A 26,871-nucleotide genomic window follows, 5' to 3' on the forward strand; every position below is an offset into this window, starting at 1 on the left:
TTCTTATGTAATTACTTAATGTATAGTTAGAACCACATAGATTATTAATTCAAGTCAATAAAGCAAAATGTTTTTGATAATCTGTTAAATCATTTCAATCAGTAGGTCCTCTGTAATATTGTCAAATATCACGAATTACACAACTTTCTTCTTTGAAATTACAAATTTGGTAAATATCAACTTTGTCATTTATATCAAGAGAAAGAGGTTGCGAAATTATATTACTTCCATATCCTTCTTGAACAAGACTATAATATTCAGCTTCTGTATTTAAAACAGTAACTAAAGTTTGAAGCTTCTCAGTAGTTGGAACAGTTGTTCAAGGAATAGTGTCTCTGTTTAATATTAAATCTTCTGTTCTGAGTATTCCATTAAATTTTGCGTCGATTTGAGGTTTGTTATATGTATCTGCTATTTTAGCATATAATTTGTGGTTAATTTCATCTGGTAAATTAGTAAGGGCTTTAAATTCTCTAAGAAGATTGAAAAATTCAGTTTGAGATAGACTGTTATAAGCAGAATAAAATTTAGGAGCACTAGCTCATACATTTGGACTACTAGTACTTTTATAATATCGTCCACTATCAATCAATTTTTGAATATCCCCAGTTCTTCAATAAATAGGTTGAACATCATTATCATAACTTGTTCCTAAAATGTCATTTATTCTATAAATTCTTTTTAGTACAGTAGATAATTCATCTAAAACATCATGTTTAATACCATCTTTAGTAAAAGGTACTCGTTTATCTATATAATCATCATAAGCTATTATATAAGCTGTTTTGTGATTATTTTGACTATGATTACCATATCAATGATCTGGTTCACTTAAAACCGCTAATAATTTTTCACGTTGAGATGCTGTAGGTACTTCTTCTCATTTCAATCCTGTAGGATTTGTATTAACATCATAAGGTAATAATTCAATATTAGTTACCTCAGTTTCTAATTCTGATAAACGATTATTTAACTGAGCGTCTATTTGTTGACGAGTATATATAGTATCTTTTGTAGCAAAAAAATTTTTAAGATACTTAAATCCATTAATACCAAACATTTTTCCTTTTAAATTTGTAAATACGGGCATTGTTGGAAAATTTGAAGCTTCTGGTACATTATAATTAAAACGATTATTTCAAGTACTTGTATCATAGTTATCATCTTGATCTGGGTTTGAAATAACATGATTGTAACCATCTTCCAAAAAAGAATAAGTTGAGTTAACATAATTTAGACTTAAATTAGCATTGTTTTCATTGAAAGGTGCTTCAATTGTTGTAACATAAGTATTTCCTGTAACAGCTCGAATATCACCAACAGTAAATTTTAAAGGAGCAGTATTACGTAATAAATTTAAAGCTATAATACCTGCTTGTGTCGCATATTTATAAGAAACAATATAAAGGCTATCGTTATAATCAAATAAGTCATAAATTTTATATTCATTTAATTTGTTTTCGTCATAGAAGGAAACTTCTCCACGAATAAGATCAATCTGTTCATTTGTAAATGGAGCATTTCAATCTTCAAATGACTCGATTGTAGTATGTGATTTTATATCTGTTTTTAAAGCAAAAAACTTTTTTAAATAACTATACGCTTTAACACCAAAAATCTTCCCCTTTCTGTTTGTAAATACTGGTAGTGTAGGATAGTTTGAATATTCTGGTGTTATATATTTTAATCTAGTTTCTCAATCGCCAAATACTGATCCACCTGGTATTGGGGTAGAAATAGCCTGATTATCGTGGTCTTCAATTCAACTGTAAATTGAGTTTATATATTTTAAGTTTAAGTTTGCCAGCTCAGTATCATAAGGACCCATAATTGCTTTTACGTGATCTCCTTGAATAGCTATTAACTCTGCAGTTTTATTAAATATTCTAACAGCTTGGTTTCTTAACAAATTAATAGCAAATATATTTTCATTATTTAAAAGACGAGCACAAACGAAAACCTGATCACCAAAAGTAAATAAATCTAATACTTTGTAATCATCAAATTTGGCTCAATCAAAAGCATGAATATCTTCTTTAATAATATCAATTTGTTCGTCTGTCAATTGTGTTTCTCAATCAATAAAAGAATCCATTGACACTTTAGTTAAGTTTTCAATTTTCCCTCTAAGTAAGTTATAAAAATCTTCTTGTTGTAAATGATTTTTTTCGCTATAAAGTTTTGGTGTTTTAACAATACCCTCTTCTTCGGCTACATCACTATCATTATCTGTTTCAAAATGTTTGAAAAGCAAAGCTAGATCTGAACGTTTTATATGTACGATGTGACTTAACTCTTCAACTTCGCCATTTGGTTTTGTGTAATTACTTAATACATAAGTTGAACTACATATATCATTAATTCAAGCTAATAAAGTTGCTCGTTTTTGATACTCAGTCAAATCGTCTCAATCACCAGGTCCTTTGTAGAGACTTCATGCGTCTTTAATAGCATAAGTTTTTTCGCCAAAGTTAACGATTTTATAGATATTTATTTTGTCGCCAACATTTAAACTCAAAGGTTGTGTTGCGTAGTCACCTCCATACCCTTCTTCTTCTAAAGCATAATAAGTTTCAGGAATTTTAAGAGTTGATAATAAGGCTGTTTTTTGAGCTTCACTTGGTGTTTTTTCTCAACCTAATGTTAGTTCTGACAATAAAGGATTTGTAGTTCTAAAAATAGAATCAATTTTTGTATCAATTTGAGGTCTAGTATATGTGTCTTTTTTTGTAGCATAAACGGTTTCGCCTGTTTCGATTTGGTGTAATTTAGCAAAAGAATCATTTAAAAAACCTAGAGCATTTACACCATATATAGTACCATCTTCAGTAGTGAAAATAGGAAATGTTGGTAAATGACCTTCTAAGAATGTAAATCTTTTATTATAACTTTCAACAATATCTTCAGGTGTTGAGTGAGAAATTGGATGCGTTTTAACATATTTAATTCAAGATAAAATAGAACTAATGTATTGTAAATTTAAATTTGCGCCTCTTGTATTATAAGGACTTGGTAAAGTATCGTCATATGGAATAATACGTACTTTATTACCATTTCTTCTAATTTCAAAAGGTGATAAATTTTTTAATAATGGAGCAATAATTCAGTCTACATTATCTGGTGTTTTACTAACAAAAATATATACTTCACCATCATAAAAAATTTTATCAAAAAGTTTATAGTCACTATATTTAGTAGAATCATAATTTTTAACATTTCTAGCAATATCATCAAGTTGAGAGTCGGTTAGTTGTTGCTTCCATCCTGCAAAAGAATCTAATGCAACATCAACACTACTAGATTTTACCATATTATCAACACGTGTGATAATTGTGTTTTTAACAAAATGATTATAAAACTGCTCTTTTGTATAACCATATTCGTCAGATCATTTTTGTGGTGTGCTGAAATTAGACTCAAATGAATAAACTGGTGGTTGTTGTGAATTTATAAAATATTCATAAAGTTTTCCTAAATCGCTTCTTCTAATAGGATTAATATGATCTAATTTTGTAACACTACCTCCAATATGTTCAAAGTCACTTCTTTTATAACTAGATCCACATCTTCTATTTACAAATTTTAAAGCTTCATCGTGTTTTTGATCTTCAGTTAAGTCATCTCAATCTGAAGGAAATTCAACAGTATCTTTTTTTCATAAACTTCAAATATCTTGAATAAAAGTTTGTGGTATACCAAAGTTATTAAATTTATAAAGATAAACTTTTTCTTCTGTACGGAGCGTTAAAGGATTATGAGCTCAATCACTTGATCATTTTCCAACGTTTAATCCATAAAAGGTTTCGGGGACTTTAAAAACGTCAGCTAAAACTGCTCGTTGGTCGTCTAATGGTACTGATGTTCAAGGTAAAGTAGTTTCGTTTAAAAGTAAATCATCTAATCGTAATAAACCTTCAAGTTTACTATCAATTTCTGCTTTATTATATGTATCTCTTTTATAAGCAAACGTTATATTATTATGTAAAATAGAATGTATAGTGTTAAGCCCTGAATCTGAATATAACAATTGTTTAACATCACCATTAACTTGTTTCAAATACATTTTACCATCTTTTTCAAAATAATAAAGTGAATCCAAAAATGTTGATGTTCTGTCGTCTGATGCTAAACTTTCAATTAAAGGATGATGTAAAACTGTGCTATGATTATCAGCACCTTTTATTGTTGGATCTATTAATGCTATTCCAGTGTCAGGAGCACCTGTTTCAAAACCAACAATTGTATGACCCGCTGTATAAAAAGGAACAAATCCATGTTCTGTATCTTCGCCATTATAAACACTTGTAAGTAAGTCAATGAAAAAATTTTCGCCCGAAGTATCAACAGTTGGCGCGTGTTTTTTAACGTACTCAAGAGCTAAAGCAGTTTCTTTAACTGTCAAAATACCTTTAGTTCCATTTAGTTCGTCGGGATGTAATGTACTTGTATGTCTTCAAACTTGACGTTTATATTTGTTTATAAGATAAGTATAAGTACTATCTTTAGCAAATGTAATATAAATTTCACCACTATAATAAACTAAATCATTTACTTTTAAGTTACTTAATGAATTAACATCAGTATCATCATAAATTACAGAAATTAGTTTATCTAATTCAATCAACTCAGCAACTTGACTGTGTGATACATGATTTTCAATTTTAAAAACGTCAGTCTGTGATGGACTTATTTCATCTTTTTTTACAAAAATACTTGATAAGTACTTAGTAGCATTAATACCTATAATAGTGTTACCTTTTCCATTAATAAATACTGGTAACATTGGTGTATTACTATCAAGAAATGAAAATCTAGAATTATAATCTAATTGTGTTCCTTGATTAGTTGGGTCTGAAATTGGGTGATCATATATATCTTTAATTCATGTTAAAATAGAATTAGTATAATGTAAATTTAAATTAGCGTTATTTACGTTGTAAGGGCTAGGTATACTAGAATTATAATCAAGTAATTGACCATTAAAATTAGCTCCTTGTTTTACAATCGTAATAACTGGTTTATTTCTATATAGTGGAACAACTGTCAATTGTGATGTCGATACATTTGTAACAACATAAGTATCACTACCATAAATAAATTGGTCAAATACTTTATATATATCAAATTTAGTTAAGTCGAATGTATCAGTTGATGTTTGAAGATGTTCAATTTGTTCATCTGTATATTGAGCTTCTCAGTCACCAAAAGATTCTATATAACTTTGTTGAGACGAAATTTCTGGTATTTCGTGAGTAGGATGTTCTAGATTTTCATCTAATAGATTAGTACTTTTTAAATACTCAGTTATTAATCTATTCATGTCAGCTAATCCAACTTTCTCATTTCAAGCACGAACAAATTCTATGTAAGTGATTGGTCGTAATTCGAAGTTAGACAACCCTTCTATAATTTCACTATCTTGGTCGTTTACATTAAAAGGTGTCGTACAATTTTGCCCTATGGGATCTATTAATGTAGCTTTTTTAACTAATCCTGCAGCCACTAATAAATTAACAACTTCTTTTGGTAAATAACCAATAGGTCATGAGTTGGCTACATTTTCAGAAAGTCCATTAACAGATTCAGAAACTTGGCGCCCTTCAAAATTGATTCCGTGTTGAATATAATAAGCAGATAACAATACTAAAGCTTTACGTAAAAACTTAACTTTGTCTTTAGTAGTATGACTTAATAAAGTAACATAAGATGTAATTTTACCTTCTGTTACAGCGTCAATACGTTCATAAGCATTATAAATAATACGTTCGTATTGTTCAGTTTTATATTTTCTATTAATTAATGCTTCAACATCTCTAGCATATATATAAGGTGCCGACTCGGCTCTTGAATCGTTTAAACTTTTCTTATATAAAATAATATTACTACTAGAAATCAAACTATCAATTATTAATTTAATATCACTATTTTCTTTATTATACTCAATATTAAAATTTGCTATTGACTTTAATTCGTTATCAATATCACGTCGTGTAACTATAGTACTAAAATCATTATTGTTAGCTCTCTTTATAAAAGGATAAACATTTTCATAATTAATAACCCTTTCATAATAAGTTTTCCTTAAATTTAATCATTGTAAAAAATCATTAAAATTTGTAGGTGCTATAAGGTCATCAGTAAAAAGTGCTATAGAAGTGTTATAATTTAAAGTATATGTATTAATAGTTGATATTTCATTAGTTACTTGTATTAATAATTCAGTTAAAGTTTTGTTTTCACTGTTATTTATAATACTTGACTTGAAAGTTTCAATATTGTCAAAAATAGAGTTATATTTAGTTTGAAATTCTAGTAATGTTGTCATAATTAATCGAGTTTATTTAACTCCGCATGTAATTTTTTCTTTTCGTCAACGTCTATATATGTTGAATTTATTGTATCTAATACTTTATTAAAAGCATTTCTTGGTAAAAAGATATTTTTTAAAAGTGAATCTAGTTTATTTTTCATTTCTGCTTGAACATGTTCACAATACATATTTGTTTTAATAATAATAGGTAATGTTTCATATTGTCAAGAAGCTCTAGTTTCACGTAAATGTTGAGATAATTCAACAAGGTCAGATAACACATCAACTACAATATAGTGAATAGTATTATCTTTTTCATCCAAAACGTCTGAAATTTTTAAATAAGCTTTAGTAATTTGTTTATAATCTTTAATTACTTCTTGTAACGCATCGTTGGCTCTAATGTTGATAGTTCCTTTAGGTGTGACTTTAAGAACTGTAGTTTCCGCTATTTCAATAGCTGTTTCATTTCTACGATTATTATTAGCATTATTAACAACGGCATTTTTTAAAATTTTATTTTGTTTTTCTAACAAACTTAAACGTTTTTCTTGTTGTTCTAATAATTTTAAACGTTTTTCTAAATTTTTAATATTAATTTTATTAATTTGATTTTTCATATTTTTCCTCTGTGAGGCCTTTTTGATAAATAGAAGACCTCTAAACTATTTAGACCTTATATTCTAAGATCCACCAATGTCATAAATTGTTTTACCTGCTGGTAATTTAATACCATACAAGAATTTTTGACATAATCCCTTTCATTTAGAGATTCCATACAAAGCTTTCAACCCTGTAACAATATTACCTGTTTGTGGAATTATAGCTGATCACACATAAGGTGCCCCCGCTAATACCATAACTGGTGAATTTTTTTCAGGCGAAATGTATTGTAAGATCGCAATATATTGAGATAAGTCTGCTCCTAAATCTCCAGTAATTGCTGTACTATATGTTGGCATATAAACTGCGTTAGCTGGTGACGAAGGAATAGTAGCTAATCCTGTGTTTGCGTCTAGTGGAAGGGTGTCTGCAGCCGAAGTACTTGTAACTTCTGAAAGACTGTTAGCAATTTCAGTATAAGTAGCTCCAGGTTTTCCTTTAGGTCAGATTTTACCTAAAAGGATTGATACTTCAGCTTTCAAACCTCCAATTTTCAAGTTATTATCCTCGAATTCTTGATAGTTGCTTGTATCTAATCCAACTTTGGCGTTTACGATAGCTAATAAATTTTTGATGTGGGGTGCTACAATCAAAACTAAATTAGTTCCCACTTTACCATAAAGACTTGTACGTGTTTTCAATGATTGAATCATGTTTAAGAATTTATGAAGGAAAGTGATTCCCGCAAAACGTGAGTCAGCATTTGTGGCTGCAATATCTTCGTCTGTAAGTTGTAAAACGTTACTTTTAGCTTCTGAATCAGTTTCAAGAGCTTCGATAACTGCTTTAAAGTAATGAAGATTAACACGATTTTTATAATTACTTCATCTTTGTGCCAAAAGAGCAGAATAGACGAATCCACTATGTAAAAATAATGATTTGTCTAATTGTTCCATAGGATTGAATTCAAAGTGCGAAAATGTCATTCCAATAGTTTTTTTATCCACTCCTGGATATGTTGGATTGACAGGTGCTGTTGAATTGAACCCATTAGAAAGAGCTAATTGGTGTGAATATGATGAAGTTCCATGCCCAGATGCTAAAACTCATGTTTTTTGGAGAGTTCCATTTTGATCTCTGTGCATGTTAACAATCCCTAATTTGAAAATTGTGTCATAATCAATATTTGGAATTGTTGGGATTTGAGATAAATTGATTGATTGAACAATTTCATTACCTTTAAATCCTTGAATATAGAATAACGAATGATTTGTATCGGTAGATTCCGCTGCAATTAATTGTGATTCTGTTAATGTTTGCCCTGGAATTCCTTCAATAGCAGATTTAGTAGTCGCATTGATAGTTCCAAAAGCTTGGTCTTGACTTAGTGTTGCCATAATTAATATTCTCCTTTATTATTTTAATTATTTGTTGCTCAAGTCATCATCAATAATAATACCAGTTTGGGGATCTACTCTACGAGTAGCTTGTCTTATATATTCATTAACGGGTTGGTTTAAATTTGTCACATTAGGCACATTAGGTGTCTTTTGTGTCATGTCCCCATTATAATTAGTAGTTGGGAGCGGTTCAGCCTTTTGAACAAATAAAGAACTTAATTCGGTTTTTAAAACTTTAAACTCGTTAATCAAATCTTTGTCTTCTAACTGAGCAGATTTATTGCCTAATAAGGTCAAAACATGTTTCATTTTAGATTCATCGCCACCTTCTTTCTTAAATAATTCCTTAATGTGGTTATGTCTTAATGATGTTTGAGCTTGTATGAACTTCCCTTCAAGATCCTTATGAGCGAGCTCTCTATTTTTCAAATTTTCGCCAAGAGTGTTTTTGATTTTCTCTAAGTTTGAAATTTGGTCGACAGCTTTTTCATATTGTTTCTTCAAAGTATCATACTTTTTTTCTCACATATTAAACTCAGCTACACTTACTTTAGTGTCTTTGTCTGTACTTGTGCTTTTCTCAGTATTTTGCACTTCTTGTGTTTCCACAGTTTCTTTTATGTTATTTTCCATAAATTTCTCCTATTATATAATAAGAAGGGATCTTAAAGTTGATGACGATAAGGAGGTACTAGTCGAAATAAACTTTATACCCCTTCATATATATATATGTACAAAAACACTAAAAAAGATTTAATTATTTTTAATTATTTTGAATTATTTTTAAAAACATCGAGTTTTACGTCTGAGAGCGCGAGAATAAAAAATCTTACTATAAGTTGAGGCTGTGACAAATCGAGTCACCCTAGGACCCTCAAAATTGCTTGGGATATCCTCGGGCTTGACTTTCTCGCGTTCTTGTGATATAATAAAAGGGGGTACCTTTTCACGTTCTCGATCGTTGAGATAAAAAAAAAAGTACTTGACAAAATAAAAATTTTAATATATAATAAACGGGGAGCCTTTCGCCGGCACAATTCGCACGATTGAACACGTTAAAAATGGGCTTGCTTTTTCTTCTTTTAATACTAAACCACGTTTAAACTCGTTTAGGCCCTCAAATGGCAATTATTTGAATATTTCAGCGCTACGACTGACACAATCCGCAAGCTTTCAGATTTCAACAGGCAAAAAAAAGACCGGGAACATCTAAGCCCCGGCCCTAAATAATATTTATTTATTTATTATTATTTATTATTTGCACCCTCCTTTTTCATCTTTGCCAAAATCAACCGGATTTTTAAAAATTCAATTTCTTTTTTGGCCTGTAATTCTTTCGCCTCAAAATAATTTAAAAATTTTTTTATAATTTCGATTAAGTCGACCGGCTCCATTTCGAAGCTTGCCAAATTGTTTAAATTATTTATAATTAAATTATTTATAATTTTTTTGGCGTTGTCTGTTTCAAATGTAATTTTTTCGAGATTTTCGAAATCGTTTTTGTTGTCAAGTGTCGAGAAAATGGCCAATAATTTATTTTTTTGCTTTATTTCCATTATTCTGCACCTCCTTCGTCACGTTCGAAATCTTCAAGCATTCGTGCCAAGTTGATTTTATCCGCTAAATCGTTTTGCGTCTCGTCGTCCTGCGTCTTGTTCTCTTCAGATGTTGCGAGGTCGTGGGATTCTTCGCGTATACTTTGCGCGGTAATTCCGCAACTTCTCAAAATTAAATCTTTTCACGTCGCGAAATCTTCAGGCTTCAAGTCTTCGGCTTGAGTGTATCCATTTAACGCGTTCCAAATCTCCCCATCTTCTACCTCGTCGCTGTCGGTGAACAGGTCGCGCGCTCTATCCTCCACATCTTCGGTGCAGTAATGTGCCCAATTTAATTTATCATTTAAACCAGTAAAGGAGTTACAAAATTTAATTTGTTCTTTTTTCTCTTCTTCTGCTTCTTTTGCTTCCTCTTCTTCTTCGGCCTCTCTTTCGTCTTCGTCGTTGTTATTTGGTCAAATAATCACGTATTGCGCCAATTCTACACGGTCCGCGTCGCAGTCTTCACGTGCTCCGCTTGTGCATTGGTGGCGGTTATAATTAATTTTTTTTAATAATCGGTTTTTTTCGTCCTTTATGTCTTGATTATCGAAACAGTCCGCCAAAAAATTATCGATTTTTTTTTTGCTTAAATCCGTACATTTTACGACTTCAAAGCGTCCAAGTCTATTTTTTTTTGTGTGTGTCATTGTGGCACCTCCTCAATATTATAATAATAATTAAATATATATTAATTAATTAATGCATTTATCTTTTACGTTTCAATTTAATTATATATTATTATTTTTTTTTTTGTTATTTTTTTTTTTACTTATTTTTTTTTTAAAATTTTTGCATTATACCACAAACGACAAAAAAGGGGTAAAGTGTTAAAATAATATTATAGAAATTAAAAAATTGATTTTTGAAAATTTAAAATAAAAATTAAATAAAAAATTGCCAAAAGCTCGCCCAATTAATTTTAACATAGTTTTTTTTTTTTGTCAAGTTTTTTTTTAAAAATTTTGAAATTTATTTTTAGACGAAATAAAAAATTTGAAAGAGAAAAAAATTTTTTTATTATTCTCTATGTAAGGACTTATTTTTTTGAAAAGCTTGATTATCTTACTGACAGAAAAAAAGGTGATTTTTGCATATGGGACCGTGGGTTAGACTGGAAGAGGTGAATTTTTTTGAGCTAAAACTTTTACAACTTTTCCGGGCTGAAAAACACGAGTTTTACCTGTCGTAGAACCAATACAGAAAAAAAGTAAAATATTTGTAAATCTATATGAAAAACAAAATTATTTATACTATTATTACTTTATTTATTTTTTTTTTAGACAGTAATAGGAATAAATTTACTTTTTTAACGAAATGGCTTAAACACAGGGAAAACTAGACTTTTTGAGGCAGGAAAAGTTGTAAAATATTTGACTCAAAAAAATTGAGCTAATTTTTAGTAAGATTTAGAAAGCTTAGTAAGATTTTGACAACCCGCAGGTATAATAAGACAAAAACCACTTGGCGAAAATTGAAATTTTTTGAGACTACCAGTAAGATATTGAATATGATATAATATAAATACTCAATGTGATATAATAATAATAAAGGAGAAAAAGAATATGAACAAATTAGTTTTGAATTTTGAAGAGTTAGAAAAATTTAGACAAGACGTAGAAGAAGGTAAAATAGTACATATTACAAAGTTATTACCTTTAATTAAAAAATATTTAAAAGAACAATTAAAAAGCAAATTTAAATATGTTGAATTTACGCAAGTGAAAAGTCGAAAGAGTGAAAGCAGATATATTTATATTAATTGTCGATATAAAGATGATAAAAATGGTTATGTAAGAGTTGATAGTTACGAATTCAAATTAAGATTTTCGACACATATTAACGAAGGTATTGATAATGAAATGGCCGGTTCAGAAGATTTTGGTGTTATAAATGAGACTTGTTGATTTGAGAAAGAATATATTATTGATTGTTTTAAAGATAGTCACGAATTACAATATTATTTAAATGAAATAAAAAGTAGTGGTTTGTTACTTAAAAAACAATTTAAAAGATGTAAAAATTGTAAAAAAAGATTTAAATATTATTTAGAAAAGAAAAACAACGATTATTGTGGTCATTTTTGTTGATGATTCACAAACAGAAAACCCAATATGATATAATAATAATATAATAATAAAAAAAATAAGGAGAAAATAATTATGAAAACAGAAACAAAAAACAAAATGTGAGGAAATGATTATCTTTTCTTAGAATGTTCAATTTGAATTAAAGACGAACATTTAAAAGATATTGATTTTACAAAAGAAATTGGACCAAATGACGACGATAATAATGATGCTTATGATGATTATGATATCGACGCTGATGAATATTACCACGACGACAACAATTGACCGCGTGAAGATTTTTAAATAAAGGAGAAAAAATTATGATTACTACACAAAAAGAAACAGCAAGACAACGTTTTAATGCTATTTTGAATAAAATTGACAATTCAGAATATATATATGACATAGATGAAGAAGTTAATTATCTTGATGATATGGGGGCGGGATCACAATTTTATTTTAGAAAGAATTTAAATAAATTGTTTAAAGAATTAAATTATAAAGATATGGAAGAAACTTATTTTAAAATAATGAGCAAAAACAAAGATTGAGCGCAAATTAAATTATATTTAGATGATGACGTAAATTTACAAGATGAAAAGATTTTTGACAATTTCAAGAAACAAACATACGATTTTTTTAAACACATCCAACGAATGATTGACGAAATTTTGAAAGATGATTTGATAAAGTTTAAAGCATATTGTGCGAAAGATATGGAGCGAAGTTTACCCATTATTAAAGGATATTTAAAAAATAATTGAGTATAAAAGGAGAAAATTATGAAAAAAAATACAATTGATTTAATTTTTAAGTTAGTAGGGATTATTAGCGAAGAAAAAGGTAAAGGGAAAGGTGAAAAAATTTTGGCGAAAAATATTTTGAAACATTTTGAAAGCGATATTAGTGTTAAATGTTTTAATGATCGTTGAAATTCGTTTAAAGATCGGCGTCGGGAAATTTTAGAAGTAAATTTGAAACAATTTAAATTATCTACATTAATATTGATTAAACATAGTTTAATTGGTGAAACTAAAAACAGTTGTAAGATCCAAAAAAACAAAGATATAGTTGTTTATTATAATAAATTGTTTTACAAAGGTTGTGATGCCAACCTGGGTTAGGATATGATATAATAAAATAAAGTTGAATATGATATAATAAAAATAGAAGAAAACAAAGGAGAAAAAAAAATGAATAATTGAAGATTAAAGATTATTAAAGAGTTTAAAGAATATTTGGAAGCTAAAGAAGCTAACCGATTAACACCTGAAGAGAAAACAATTGCTTCAGATTTTTTAAACATAATGGGAAGTTTTAGCCGTTCAACCGACTTTGACAATTTCGAATTTAAAGGACGCGACGGGTTAAATTATTACGAAGAAATGGCGTTTGCACACTTTAGAAATTGAGAAAATGACAAAATTAATTTTAAAAAAATAACATTTAAAACAAATAAACATTTTTTAGATTGAATTTTAAGTATCAATAAATTTAAGTTGAGTCGACTAAAAACAACAATTTCGAGACTTGAAGAAATGAAAAAAAAAGAGGTTTATCGTGATAAAAAAGGAGGTAAAAAATAATATGAAAAATAAATTAGAATATGAAAGTTATTTATCAAACGCAAAATCTTTAATAAGAAATGATAAATTAAGCGTTAAAGATTTGGAAAAATCATTCAAAGTTGTAAGTAATAATATACTAAAATTAAAAAGTGAAATTTTAAAAAATGTAGTAAAAGGCGAAAGCGTTTGAGTTGATAATCATAATAAAGAAAACTATGAAAGTATATTAAAAGCTATCGAGTACTGCCTTTACAATTATAATTTAATTAAAGAAGGAGAAGATAAAGAATATGATGAACAAGAAACTAGTTAATTTTTTAGCAATAGTTGTTACAATGATATATTGCTCACATTTGATTTGCTCAGTTGTAGTACTAACAACAATTGAGACTTTACCAAGTTGATTAGCTTTATTACCACTGTTAAATCCAACACTAGCTTTAGCAGTTTTTTCATTTTTTGATAAAATTGGATGATTAGGAGGAGAAAATAATGAATAAATTAAAATTTTTTCTAAAAAACATAGTTGATTTTTTACTTATATTTATGGTTGTAGCGTCAATATTATTTATATTAGCATCAAATTATATTACTTATTTTGGGTGACTTAATAATATTGGTGTGTTGAAAGTTAAGAAACTTATTACAATCTATATATTATTAATTATAATATTAAGTATTGGAACACCAATTGTTTTATATTTTAGTGTAGAGTCAATTAACATACAATATAAAATTATAAAATATTTGTGAAAATTTAAAAAGGAGAAAAATAATAATGACAAAAGAACAAATTAAAGAAATAAAAAAAGATGTCGATAATTTAAAACATCTTGACGTTCCAAGAGCGATACGTCAAAATATGCCAGAAGAATTGAAAGATATTTGACGTTGTGAAAAATTTGACGATTTGACAGATGAAGACATAAAAGAAATACATAATGCCGTTGTGACAACTGTAGACTCATGAATAGAATTAACGCAAGAGGCCCAAAATTCTAGTGGAGGCTTCAGCTCAGACGTTAAGATGTTTACATCGTACCGCGAAGACTTAGAAGATTTTAACGAAAAGTGAGAAAATAAAGGAGAAGGAACACAATGAATATAGATTTAAAAGATACAATTGAAACTTTAATTAATAATACTATCGAAAAAAATTTTGGAAAAGACAGAGCTTTAGAAAAGGGTATTAGAGAAAACGAAGCAGGAGTTGTTGATTTCTGAAATTGTTTTGGTCGAACAGCATTACATGTAATAGTTCACGAAGAAAAAAGCGGAAGGTTACATATACGAATTCCAGATACGGGAGACAAATTGACGCAATGTATTTTTATTAAACAAAATAAAAAAGGTTGAAAAAAATTAGAAGATCATATTATGTTATCACTGAATTATCAAAGAAAAAAATTAAAAGAACACATTGAAGAAACTCATAAAAAGATAGCGCGTTTACATGAATTAGACAACCAACGAAGAAAAGATATTGAGGCGTTTTATAAAAAATGGTTTGTACTTGAGGAGAAAACAATACATGATGAATAAATTAGATAAATATTATACAAAACAAAAAATAGCTAATAAGTTAACAACATATATATATGCGGTTTTAAAATATTATAAAATTGATTATAACAATTTAACATGAATTGAACCTAGCGCCGGCGAAGGAGTGTTTGTTGACGCTTTAGAACAAGTATTAGACATAAAACCTAAAATTCTGTGCTATGATATTGATGAAGATTTAAAGAACAAAAGAGTCATTAAACAAGACTTTTTAAAGGTTAATCTAAAGCATTCGGCGAAAAATATAATTTTTGGAAATCCACCATTTGGTCGATCTGGACAGTTAGCAATTGACTTTATCAATAAGGCTTCAAAAATTGCTGATATTGTTTGTTTTATAGTACCTAATACTTTGCGACGATATTCAACTCAAAAAAAATTAAATAACGACCTAAAATTGATTGTAGAATTAACTGTTGATCAAAATGCTTTCGAGTATAAAAACAAAACAAAAAATTTCAATTGCTCATTTCAAATTTGAGTCAATAAAAATCGAGAAGAATTTAAAGACGGAAAAAATTTGAGATTATTAGAAAAACAACCGTTTCGAGTTCCTTCTGTAAAGACGTTTATTTACAATAACACAAAAAAGACTGTCAAATTTTTTGATAAGGCTAAATACAAGTGGGACGTGGGTATACCTCGACAAGGTTTTTGCGACTACTCAAAATTAATTACAGATCAAAAAGAGTTAAAGACAACTCAACAGTATATGTTTATTAAATATAATGATGAGTTAGCAAAAAAAGTTGTTGAGTTAATAGATTTTGAAGAACTGTCACATAGTAATACAATTGTACCAGGTTTTTCGACAACAGATTTTATAAAAGAATATAATGAGATCAGGAAATTACAAGGAGGTCATAATTATGAATAAAACACCCATAATTTGCGTTTTTTTAGGTAATGATTCAAAAGAGTTATCAAATACTAGACATAATATTGGTTGACTTTTTTGCGATTTTATGGCTTTAATAACGGAAAATACATTTATTGAAAAAAAACATTATTATTACTTTAAAGATTACATTTGTACTGGTATTAGTCCAGTTTATTTTATTAAATTGAAAACACTAATGAATGATTCAGGAAAGATTTTGAGAAAAATTTGTCAAAAACAAAAATGAAATTATGATCAATTAATTATTTTTGCCGATAATACGGATTTAAAACTAACAAAATTTAAAATAAAAAATCATATATGTAATAATGGTCATCGTGGAACACACGACATAGTTGAACAATTCAAAACTAATAAAATTAAAATGTTTTACTTAGGAATAGATAGACAGAAAAATTTAAAACAATGAGTGTTGTCTCAATTTGAGGATAAAGAAATTTTGTTTTTGAACAAATATATTTTTCCGAAACTTTGAAATAAATTTGAAGAAAGTTTAAAGTTGAATATGATATAATAAATATATATAGAAATGAGAAACGAAATTAAAAAAAGTATATTGATATTTTTATTTATAGTAAATGTTATTTTTAGTATTATTTTGATTAAAAGTAATTTAGAATTAAATAATGATAAGTCAAACTTAGAAACTAAATTAGTAGAATTAGATAATGAGAAGACAAAACTAAACGGAATTATTAGATCTCAAGAAGATTTAAAAATAATTATTGGGAATCAAGAAGAAGAATTAGAAAGATTAAGAACACTTACTAGACTTCAAGAAACAAACCTAATTAAATTAGAAAACAAAAATAAATGTGATATAATAAATATATGGAAAGTTATGAAAATTTAAAAAACAAGAAGAAAAAAAGGAGAAAAAAGAATAATGAAAACATATAAAATTTGAATGAAAGATAAAAAAGAGTTGGATAAATTGGAAAGTATACTATGAGATTTAAAAATTGAATATGATGCTAGAACTAGTATTGAAAGTACAATATTATCACCAAAAGGGGACAAAGACAATACTATTTGAGATAAAAAAGGTTTTTATGTAACAATTAAAACGTTTGAAAAAGGAGGAAAAGAATAATGAATAATTTTTCGGATGGAAATGGAAAATATAAAAAAATATCTAGTGACGAATTAAAACAATTAGAAAAAAAAATGGAAAATACACTTATTAGTGCTGTTGAAAAAATGAATTGCGGTGTGGTTTATTGTGATTGAATGAGATGGGATGAGTCACCACATGAACCTTTGAGAGGTCGTTTTGTCGTCACTATTGAGTCTATGGGTCATAGATTTGACTTTGTAAACTTTAATATTCATATTTTAGAAAAAAAACCTAGACGATGATATCATTTAGAAGATAGTGATAATGACAAAATCGAAGTTTATTTAATACTTGAGGATTTTGAAAAATTAGATGATTATCTTGAAGAATTTAAAAAAACTATTAGAAAAGAAATGCGTTCAATTATACGAGCTAAAAATTGAAACCAATTGTATAGTTATAATTTTGAAAATATTCGTATTAAAAAAGTTTGAGAAATTGGAAAAAAATATTTTGGTGATAATGATTTGACAAATACTTACCTCGAAGGTAAAGTTTCACGTCGCGCTTTCAACAAATATCGAAAAGCACTTATTAAAATAGTAAACACAAGACTTTCAAATTGAAAAAAAGGCGATGACCCTAAAATATTTATTGGCGTATATGCTATTTTAGATTGAGAAAAAGAAAACGTTGAAAAAATAAAGACAATTAATAGAATTAGAAAAGAAATTGCTAATCAAAAATTTACGAAAAAAAGAGGATCGTATAAATATAAAGGAGAAGAATAATGACAAATAAAGAAAAAGGAAAAAAAATTAAAGAAATGACAGAAAAACAAAGAGAACGCGAAAGATGAAAATTATTTTTACGAAAATATATTTGATTATCAAATCATAAAGACATAAAATATCATAGTAATTTGACAAATCGAATTTTAAATTGTAAACATATTAAAAAAGATGAAGACAAAAATAAAGTAATAGATGTTATAAATGGAGAACTTAAAATGTCTGATATCGAACATGATTTGTTTCTTTTATTAAGAGATGAAATATTTTTTGATTTAATTAATGTTATTAGAGATAATAATAAAATTGAAGAAGATAAAACAAAAGAACGGAAAAGATTAGAAGTAGTAAAATTACTAAAACGTTTTAAACAATATGAATGATCATGAATTACTATGAAAAACATGGAAGCTTTAGCAGAAGAAGTAAACAGACAAAATAATTATGATAAAGATAAATTAGTTACTTTAAATGACAGATTTTATGATAAAGATGTTCATGGTAGCGAAACATCAGATGATACTACTCTTTTTTATTTTTTAATTGGAAAAAAAGATGAAGATTATAAATATGCGACAGATGTTTCAATTTGTGTTTATAGAGGAGGTGATATTAAAGTTAAATATCCCGACATCACAAACTTTACAGAATATGATGACGATGGACATAAAACTATGTATTGTAAAGTAGCAACTTATTTTGATATCCATAACGATTGAGATGATATTATTGATAAAATTAAAAAAACTATAACATATTTAGAAATAAGAGACAAAGAAGAAATTGAAGAAGCTGAAAAAAAAGAAGCTGATAAATGAAGAGCATTACGAAAAAAAGAGGAAAAGAAAGAGCTTGAAGCAAAAAGAAAAGAGATGGAAGCAAAAATATTAAAGGATATAGCAAAAAAAGCTAAGAAAAAAGCAAATGACAAAATGTAATTATTGTATTAAAGAACCTAAAGGCACATACTGTTTAGAGTGTTTTTTAAAGAACGAAAAAGAGCGTAAAAAAAATGTTAAAAAAAGAAATTAAAAAATTTTGAGATTTAAATAAAATATTGGCGAAAATTGGCAATGTCGAAAATGTTACTGTAAGCCCTAAACTTGACGGAGTTGGGGCTTACTATGATAAAACATCTAACAGTTTAGTTATATGTCGATCCTCGGCTAGAGTGACAACATTTTCTATAAAAAAAGATGATAGAGTTGAAGGCTTTGGCGAATTAGTTTTAAATAAAGAGTTTGGAAATCGGCGTGATGTTGTAGGTCTTATTAATAGAAAGTTTTATGATAAACGCCACGACTTGTTAGAATTTATTAACTACAAAAGAGTTGAAAAAATAATTAAATTGAAAGATTTGAAAAAGTATATTGAACAACAGAAAAATATTGATTTTTACACTGATGGTGTGATTATTGAACGTAAATATGCGTTTAAATTCGAAGGACCTAAAAGTTGTGGAACAATAGATAAAATAACAAAACAAATTGGCAAAAAAACGGGCAAAATTTCTTATATTGCTTGATTAAAACAAAGTATTAAATTGAATGAAATTACTGTCAAGAAAGTTAATTTGTCAACTAATAAAAGTAAATATAAAGTGGGTGACCATGTCGTTATTGAATTAAAAGGACAAACGGTTCCTATCATAATAAAAAAGGAGAATATATAATATGAATAAATTTATAGTAGTTGAAGGTATTGATTATTCAGGTAAATCAACCTACATAGAAAAATTGAAAAAAAAATATAAGAAAGAAGGAAAAAGTGTTTATGTGACGCGAGAGCCACGAGGAATTAGTTTTGGCGAATTATTAGCTAAAGAAGTCTTTTTTAATGACAACCTCAAAATTAGTTCGATCACAAAAGCAATTTTGTTTATTAGTGTCGGTTGAGAATTATATAATAAAGTATTGGCTAAAAAGTTTAAGAAGTATGATATTGTGATTTGTGATAGGTATATATTTAGTACGTTTGCTTATCAAGTATTTGGAGGTGATAAAACAATTAATCAAAATCAATTATTGACAATGTACACTTACGCGATGCCAAAAAATTATTTACCTCACGAAGTACACTGAGTAGATTGTTCGACTGCCGAAATTTTAAGACGAGTAAAAATTAGATTACCAGCTAATAATTACGACGCAAAATGTTTAAAGAAAAGTTATGTTAATAAGATTAGAAAAGCCTACAAAGAAACTTTTGAGTTTTTTACGTATAACACTATCTATTTTAAAAAACGTATCGAATGAAACGTTATTGTGTTTGAAAAGGATGACAAAATTAATGAATAATATTTTTAAGAGTTTGGCGCAAATGCGCGATTTGAATATGTATGAAACAGATGAGTTGAAATTGATGCCTATCAATGAGGCAAAAAAATTAAACAAAACTATTATTGTTTTAAATTACAAATTATTTTATAATGACAAAAAAGCTTATGCTGTCGTTTTGAAGAACACGAACAAGTTTAAATATTTTGAAAGTAACAGTTGGGGCGAAAAAAAATTTTTTGCTAAAAAAACCTTTGTAAAGAACAATAATTTAAAAATCAAGTTTAATTGTCTTGACGGTGATTATGGATTTGTAGCGATTGACACGGTGGGTTCGAAAGCCCACTTTGTTAATTGAAATGAAATTTTAGATAGTCAAGTCCATAAAAAACAAATATATAAAATTAGATTTAGTATTAACTATAATTTTTCAATAGATTTTTTAAACGATTCTTGACGAAAATTTCGAGCAACACATTCTAATCTATATTTTAAAAATTTTAGAAACGAAGTTGATAGATATATAATAAATTTAAAGTTTGTAAGAACATTTATAAATAACATAAAAGGAGTAAAAGAAGATGTTTAAAAATAATAAAGAAAATAATGATTTAGGGGTATATAGTGATGATATTGATATTATGTTAGAAGTTGCCAATGAAGTATTTTGTAGAACAGTATCGTTAAGTTGAAGTACATGACAAAAAGTTCATGGTTATCAGAGTGCTACCTTAGTAAAACATTCATCAAAAATGAATACGTCTAAATTGTTAAATACTCGACGAACTATTTTGACATGTAAAGCAATTTGATCACTATCGAAAAATATTTTAAAATTGGAAGATAATGATAAAAATAGAATAAAATGTTATAGAGAAGGGTTACGTTTTTATGTTACAGTGTGACCACCTACTATGTCATGATATCGAGAATTTAAAGGATTTTTAAAGAAATGAAAAAAAAAATAGATATATTATATAATAAGTATGTTGAAACAAAAGACAAAAAAATTCTAAATAGAATCAAATATGAGATGATGGATATAGCAAAAAAAACATGTAAAGTTGTTTCACATATAAAAACAAAAGGTTATAGTGATCCAAAAACAATGTACAGTTTCTGTTTTGAACGGTTTGATAAAATAATAAACGATTATGAACCTACACATAAAACAACGTTGAGTACATATACTGCTATTTGTCTTTGAAATTATTTAAGAAGTAGACAATATCATAAAAGTTTAGACATTACAAAATCTAGAATTTATACAACACGATCATTAGATACTTTTAATAATGACAAATTAAAGTTAGATTTAAAGAGTATTTTAGGCGATACTTTTGATTATAAATTAATATGTGACTATATTGGACTCAATGGAAAGAAATTAAAAAATAAAGAATTAGCTAAAATATATAATAAACCTTTAGGTTCTATAAAAACAAGACTACGAACTATTGAAAAGGAACTTAGAAAATATTTTAAAAATAATTAAATCTTTTTTAGTGTTTTTGTACATATATATATATGGAGGGTCTCAAAAAACCTCTAGTCCTAAATACATAAAATTTAAGAGTAACAAACTCCGCCTTGTTACTAAATTAACTTTTTGACTTTAAACTGTTAGACACGGGTGCGTCTTTAACCACACTACAGTTTGAAAAGGTACTATAACCTTTTAGTCAAGTCGTGACTTAAACCGACTTAACTACCTCTGTTAACGCGGAGGTGGTTTTTGGGCCTGTAGCTCAATAGGGAGAGCATTTGGTTTGCAATCAAAAGGCAGTCAGTTCGAATCTGGCCAGGTCCACCATAATAGAGTGTTAGCTCAGCAAGTAAGAGCGCCTGTATTACAAGCAGGAGGTCAGTGGTTCAAGCCCACTACACTCTACCATTTTTTGCTGGTTTAGCTTAATTTGGCAAAGCACCCGTCTTGTAAACGGACGAGTAAAGGTTCGAGGCCTTTAACCAGCACCATATAGAGCTATAGCTTAGTGGTTACAGCGCACGCCCTATAAGCGTGAGATCTTGGGTTCGATCCCCAATAGCTCTACCATTTGGATCTGTGGTGTAATGGATAACATGCCTCTCTGTCTAAGAGAAGATAGCGAGTTCGATTCTCGTCAGGTCCGCCACGGAGGAGTAGCGAAGTGGTTAAACGCGTCTGACTGTAAATCAGATTCTTTTTAGATACGGGAGTTCGAATCTCTTTTCCTCCACCATTATCGGAAAGTAGCTTAGATGGAAAAGCACTCGGTTTGGGTCCGAGAGATCATAGGTTCAAATCCTCTCTTTCCGACCATTTTGGAGCGATACCCAAGCTGGTTTAAGGGGACTCATTGCTAATGAGTTAGGTTAGTTTCTGACGCATGGGTTCGAATCCCATTTGCTCCGCCACGCCCGATTAGCTCAGTTGGTTAGAGCGATTGCCCGTTAAGCAAGAGGTCACAAGTTCGAATCCTGTATTGGGCGCCACGCCTTGTTAACTCAAACGGTAGAGTAGTTGCCTTTTAAGCAAACGGTTAAAGGTTCGAGTCCTTTACGAGGCACCATTTTTGCCCACGTAGCTCAATTGATCAGAGTAAGGGTGTTCTAAGCCCTAGGTTGAAGGTTTGAATCCTTCCGTGGGTACCATTTTATTTATCTGGTCCAAAAATCCAAGGACCAGCTCTACAGACTCAAGGCTAGTCAAAGGTAGCACTATATTAGTGTAAGCCTAGTTTGCCACCACTGTCTCTACAGACCATTTTGACATGTGGTAAACGTTTCGCAGATGTAGTTTAGTGGTAGAACCTCAGATTTCCAATCTGATTGCGGGAGTTCAATTCTCCCCATCTGCTCCAATATTTCAATGTCATTTTTGACATTTTCAGGAACAACGACGTCTATAACGTCAGATTCCAAATGTGCCGAGCATCACAATTTAAACTGCTCATTATTTGAGGTGATCAAAATGAAAACGATATGCGTCAAAAGAAACATGACTCAAAGTGAAAAACTTTTAGTTTTAAGACAGAAGAGGCTAGTTTTAATATCACAAATAAAACACGTCAAACTTCTTTTTTTCTTATGTTTGTTTGTAATAATCATACCTTACTATTTATATGTAAAGTGTTATCGAAACGTGAAAATTATAAACAAAATAAAAAAAATTAATACTAAAATAGTAGAGCGAGGTGGGTACGAAACTAGCGTACAAAAATTATATAATCCTCATACTACGAAAATCCCTTGAAAAAGTCATAGTTAAATAATAATATTACTATGGACAGAGAAAAAAAGAAAAAGAAGATTGAAGACGAAAATGATATCGCTGATGTTGTTATTGTTTCAGTTTTTATATAAATGACAAATGAAGAAAAACGAATGTATGATTGATACATTTGATCAGTTTCAACAATGATACAAAAAAATATGATTGATTTAAGAACTCTAAAAAATCAAGTAAAAGAGTTAAGATATATGTTAATGGCTGATTTTGAAGGACCACCTCCACATTGAGAGTCTGAATATGTGAATCCACGATATTTCACAATCTTAGAAATTGTAAAAAAGAAAGAAGAGGCTATGCAGTATGGTGTTGATAATTACGACAAAATAAAACAAGGTAAAAAAATGAAAGAAAAATGAGATGACAACAGATAAGATTACATCTTAGGAGAAAAAAATATGTTATATAGAATAGAAAAATATGATATGATTCATAGAGATTGAGCAAAACACGCAACATCACAAATATATAATGATTATGTTAAATATTGTGAAATATTAATAGAAAAAGATGACTTACAATTAGAAGATCTTAAAGAATCATTAGATTTAGTTAAATACTCTATATTGAATTTGACAGAAACAATTTTAAAATGTATAAAAGAAGGGCAATCAATTATGCCACACAACAGTCTTTTAGAACATAAAATTGAAATTAAAACAGCTTTAGAATATTGTATTAAAAATTTTAATAATATTAAGGAGGTTTGATAATAATGTTGACAGATGCGCAAGCTAAAGAAGACATGAAGTTTTTAACAGAAAAAGGAAAAGTGGAGTTACTCACCATTAAACATTGAGTAGAAGAAAAAGATTTTAAGTTAAAAAAATTGTTACAATTATCACTTAGAGTTGAAGAAACAAATAAAGCAATAAAATATTGTATTAAAAATTATAATAAAATAAAGGAGAAAAAATAATGAAAACAACAAATGAAAAATTAATAGGAACTATAATGACATTACTAATAGAAGAAGATGGGCTAAGTTGAACTAAACAGTTAACAGACAAACAAATTGATTTAATCAAAAAATATATACCACAATATGATCCAAAAAAAATATACAAACAATTTGATACTTTTGTATATAAAGATGTAGTTTGTGTTGTAGAAACATATGATCTAGGTTATATGTGAGCGTATCCTTTACTAAAGAATAGCGCTGAAAAATATAGTAGCGCAGGTGATGGAACATTAATTAAACTTTATGATGAGTATGATTCAACATTACCAAAACCTTTTAACAAACTAGATGCTAATTTAAATTTGGAATATATGAATTCGATTTATAACTGAATTGGAGATGGCGCACCTGAATCTTTAAAATTTAAATATATTAACACAAAAAAAACATTTAAAAAGTTAGATACTATACATGAAAGTCATAAAATTTTAGGTGTGGCATTTAGTAAAGTAATCGACGTTTATTTGAAACCAATTTTAGAACGTATTGAAAAACTTGAAAAAAAAGTAGAAGATTTACCAACACGTGCCGTAATTGGAGACTGCTTATATCCAATAGGTAAACGTATTGAAAAACTCGAAGACAAGGTTAAGAATAATGACAAATAATGATATATATAAAAAATTTATCAAACATGTTTCAGTATTAGTGATAAATAATTTAATTAATTTAGAAAATTTAAAAGATATGTTGACTATAACAAAAAATGAAATATTAGAACGTTCAGAAGAAATTATTAAAAAGATGTACCGCAGAGAATGAGGAGAAATAACTTTCAACGAAGAAATACAATTAGAATGTATTATGATTAAAAAAGCATTGGAACATTGTATCAAAAATTTCGATAAAATCAAAGGAGAAAAATAATGATTAGAGATTGAGAATGAGAATATAGCGAAAGAGAAAAATATTTAGAAAAAAATAGAAGATTTGTATTATCAAGTAATGATAGATTTTATAATAGTAACGATGAATCAGATTATAGAATTATAGAAGACTTGATAATATATGAAATATATAATAAACATATGACTATTAAAGATCTTAAAAAATTATTTTATGAATATAGCACGCGAGAGTTTGAAGAAAAAAGAAACCATTTTAAAAAATTTCAAATTACATCATTAGAAAGTGTACGACAAATAGGTATAATTACTCGACATTGTGAAGCTATGAAGAATTTATTAAGTTTTCATATTATTAAACAAGAAGAAAAAAAGGAGAAAAAAGAATAATGTATTACGACCCAGAAACAGATGTAACAACATCACCAAATATTGATCGTGAAGATTCACCATGAAAAATAGAATTAGAAAGATTTTATAATGAAAATAAAGAATTAAAAGAAAAAAATAAAGAATTAGAAGAAAAAAATGAAGATTTGAAGTTTGAGATGTACTGTATGAAAATGAACAGATGTCCAAATATAATACGCCATTATAGATATTATAGTCGTTGTTGTAAGGATACTTGTTTTAGTTTACGAAAAGATCCTCATTTTAAACGATATTATAAATGTCGTTGCTGAACGGTCAACTAAAATGTTAGATTTCAGAGGACAAAATTTATACAACTTAGGGCCAATTTTTTTAGTTACTGGCCCTATGTTTGCCGGAAAAACGGCTTGAGTACAAAGAAAATTAATTGAATGAGAGTGTGAAGACGCACCTATTTTTCAACGTGAAGATACTATTAGAAAAGAAAGACAGATTGAAAATGTGATTCCATATAAAAATAACGTTGATTTAAAATCGAAATTAGACGAAGTTCTTAATAAAATTTTAAATAAAAAGTTACCCCAAATCATCGTTTTTGAAGAATGTCATTTCTTGCCTCTTGAATTCTTTAACGATATTGACAAATTAATCAGCTGAGGTATTGTATTGTTATTTTGTGGTCTTAGATTACTTAATAATGATGTACGCCGTTTCATGATGAAAACATTAGAAGGAAAAGCAGATTTTATTGTCAATTTAGAAGGTACTGATTTTTGCTCATCATGTGAAGATATGCCAGATTACTCTTTGTCATATCGAAAATCAACTAAATCAACAAGCTATGTTGGTGGATCAGACACTTACCAAGCATTATGCATGAAATGTTTCATAAAAAAAGAAAAATATAAGGAGAAAAATATATAAAAATGAATATGAACGAAAATAATAATATCGAACAAAATAACGCACTAAAAAATATCGAGTATTATATGTGACAAAATATTTTTAAAGGTGCTTATACTGGAGTTTCATTACTCTCAATACCAAAAGTTTTTGATTTCGATTTTAAAAAAATGTATCAAGACAAACCAAAAAAAGGTAAAAAAGAAAAGGATTCAGATTTTAACAATAGAAAAGTACAAGTTACAAATTACAATCAAGTTGTAAAAAGTTATATTAGTACTCACGAAAAAATAATTAAAGATTTTAAAGTATCATTGAAAACATTAAATCCACTAATTTTGACTGAAATCTTAAAAAAAATAAATGATGGAATTGTGTCT

At 28.1% G+C, this 26,871-nt stretch overlaps 5 non-coding genes across 5 annotated transcripts; all 5 read left to right on the forward strand.

The window, feature by feature from the left end:
- Positions 1–21,873: 21,873 nt before the first annotated feature.
- Trnaa-ugc (transfer RNA alanine (anticodon UGC)) lies at positions 21,874–21,946 on the forward strand. The gene has a single exon. It is a non-coding gene; the product is annotated as a tRNA-Ala (tRNA).
- Positions 21,947–22,116: 170 nt separating this feature from the next.
- Trnai-uau (transfer RNA isoleucine (anticodon UAU)) lies at positions 22,117–22,189 on the forward strand. Its single transcript has one exon. It is a non-coding gene; the product is annotated as a tRNA-Ile (tRNA).
- Positions 22,190–22,442: 253 nt separating this feature from the next.
- Trnas-gcu (transfer RNA serine (anticodon GCU)) lies at positions 22,443–22,530 on the forward strand. Its single transcript has one exon. It is a non-coding gene; the product is annotated as a tRNA-Ser (tRNA).
- A 4-nt stretch (positions 22,531–22,534) lies between these two features.
- On the forward strand, positions 22,535–22,608 carry Trnan-guu (transfer RNA asparagine (anticodon GUU)). The gene has a single exon. It is a non-coding gene; the product is annotated as a tRNA-Asn (tRNA).
- Positions 22,609–22,905: 297 nt separating this feature from the next.
- Positions 22,906–22,976, forward strand: Trnag-ucc (transfer RNA glycine (anticodon UCC)). Its single transcript has one exon. It is a non-coding gene; the product is annotated as a tRNA-Gly (tRNA).
- Positions 22,977–26,871: the final 3,895 nt, after the last annotated feature.

Source organism: Styela clava, unplaced genomic scaffold, assembly GCF_964204865.1.
Source record: "Styela clava unplaced genomic scaffold, kaStyClav1.hap1.2 HAP1_SCAFFOLD_33, whole genome shotgun sequence".
In the NCBI taxonomy this organism is placed as follows: domain Eukaryota; kingdom Metazoa; phylum Chordata; class Ascidiacea; order Stolidobranchia; family Styelidae; genus Styela; species Styela clava.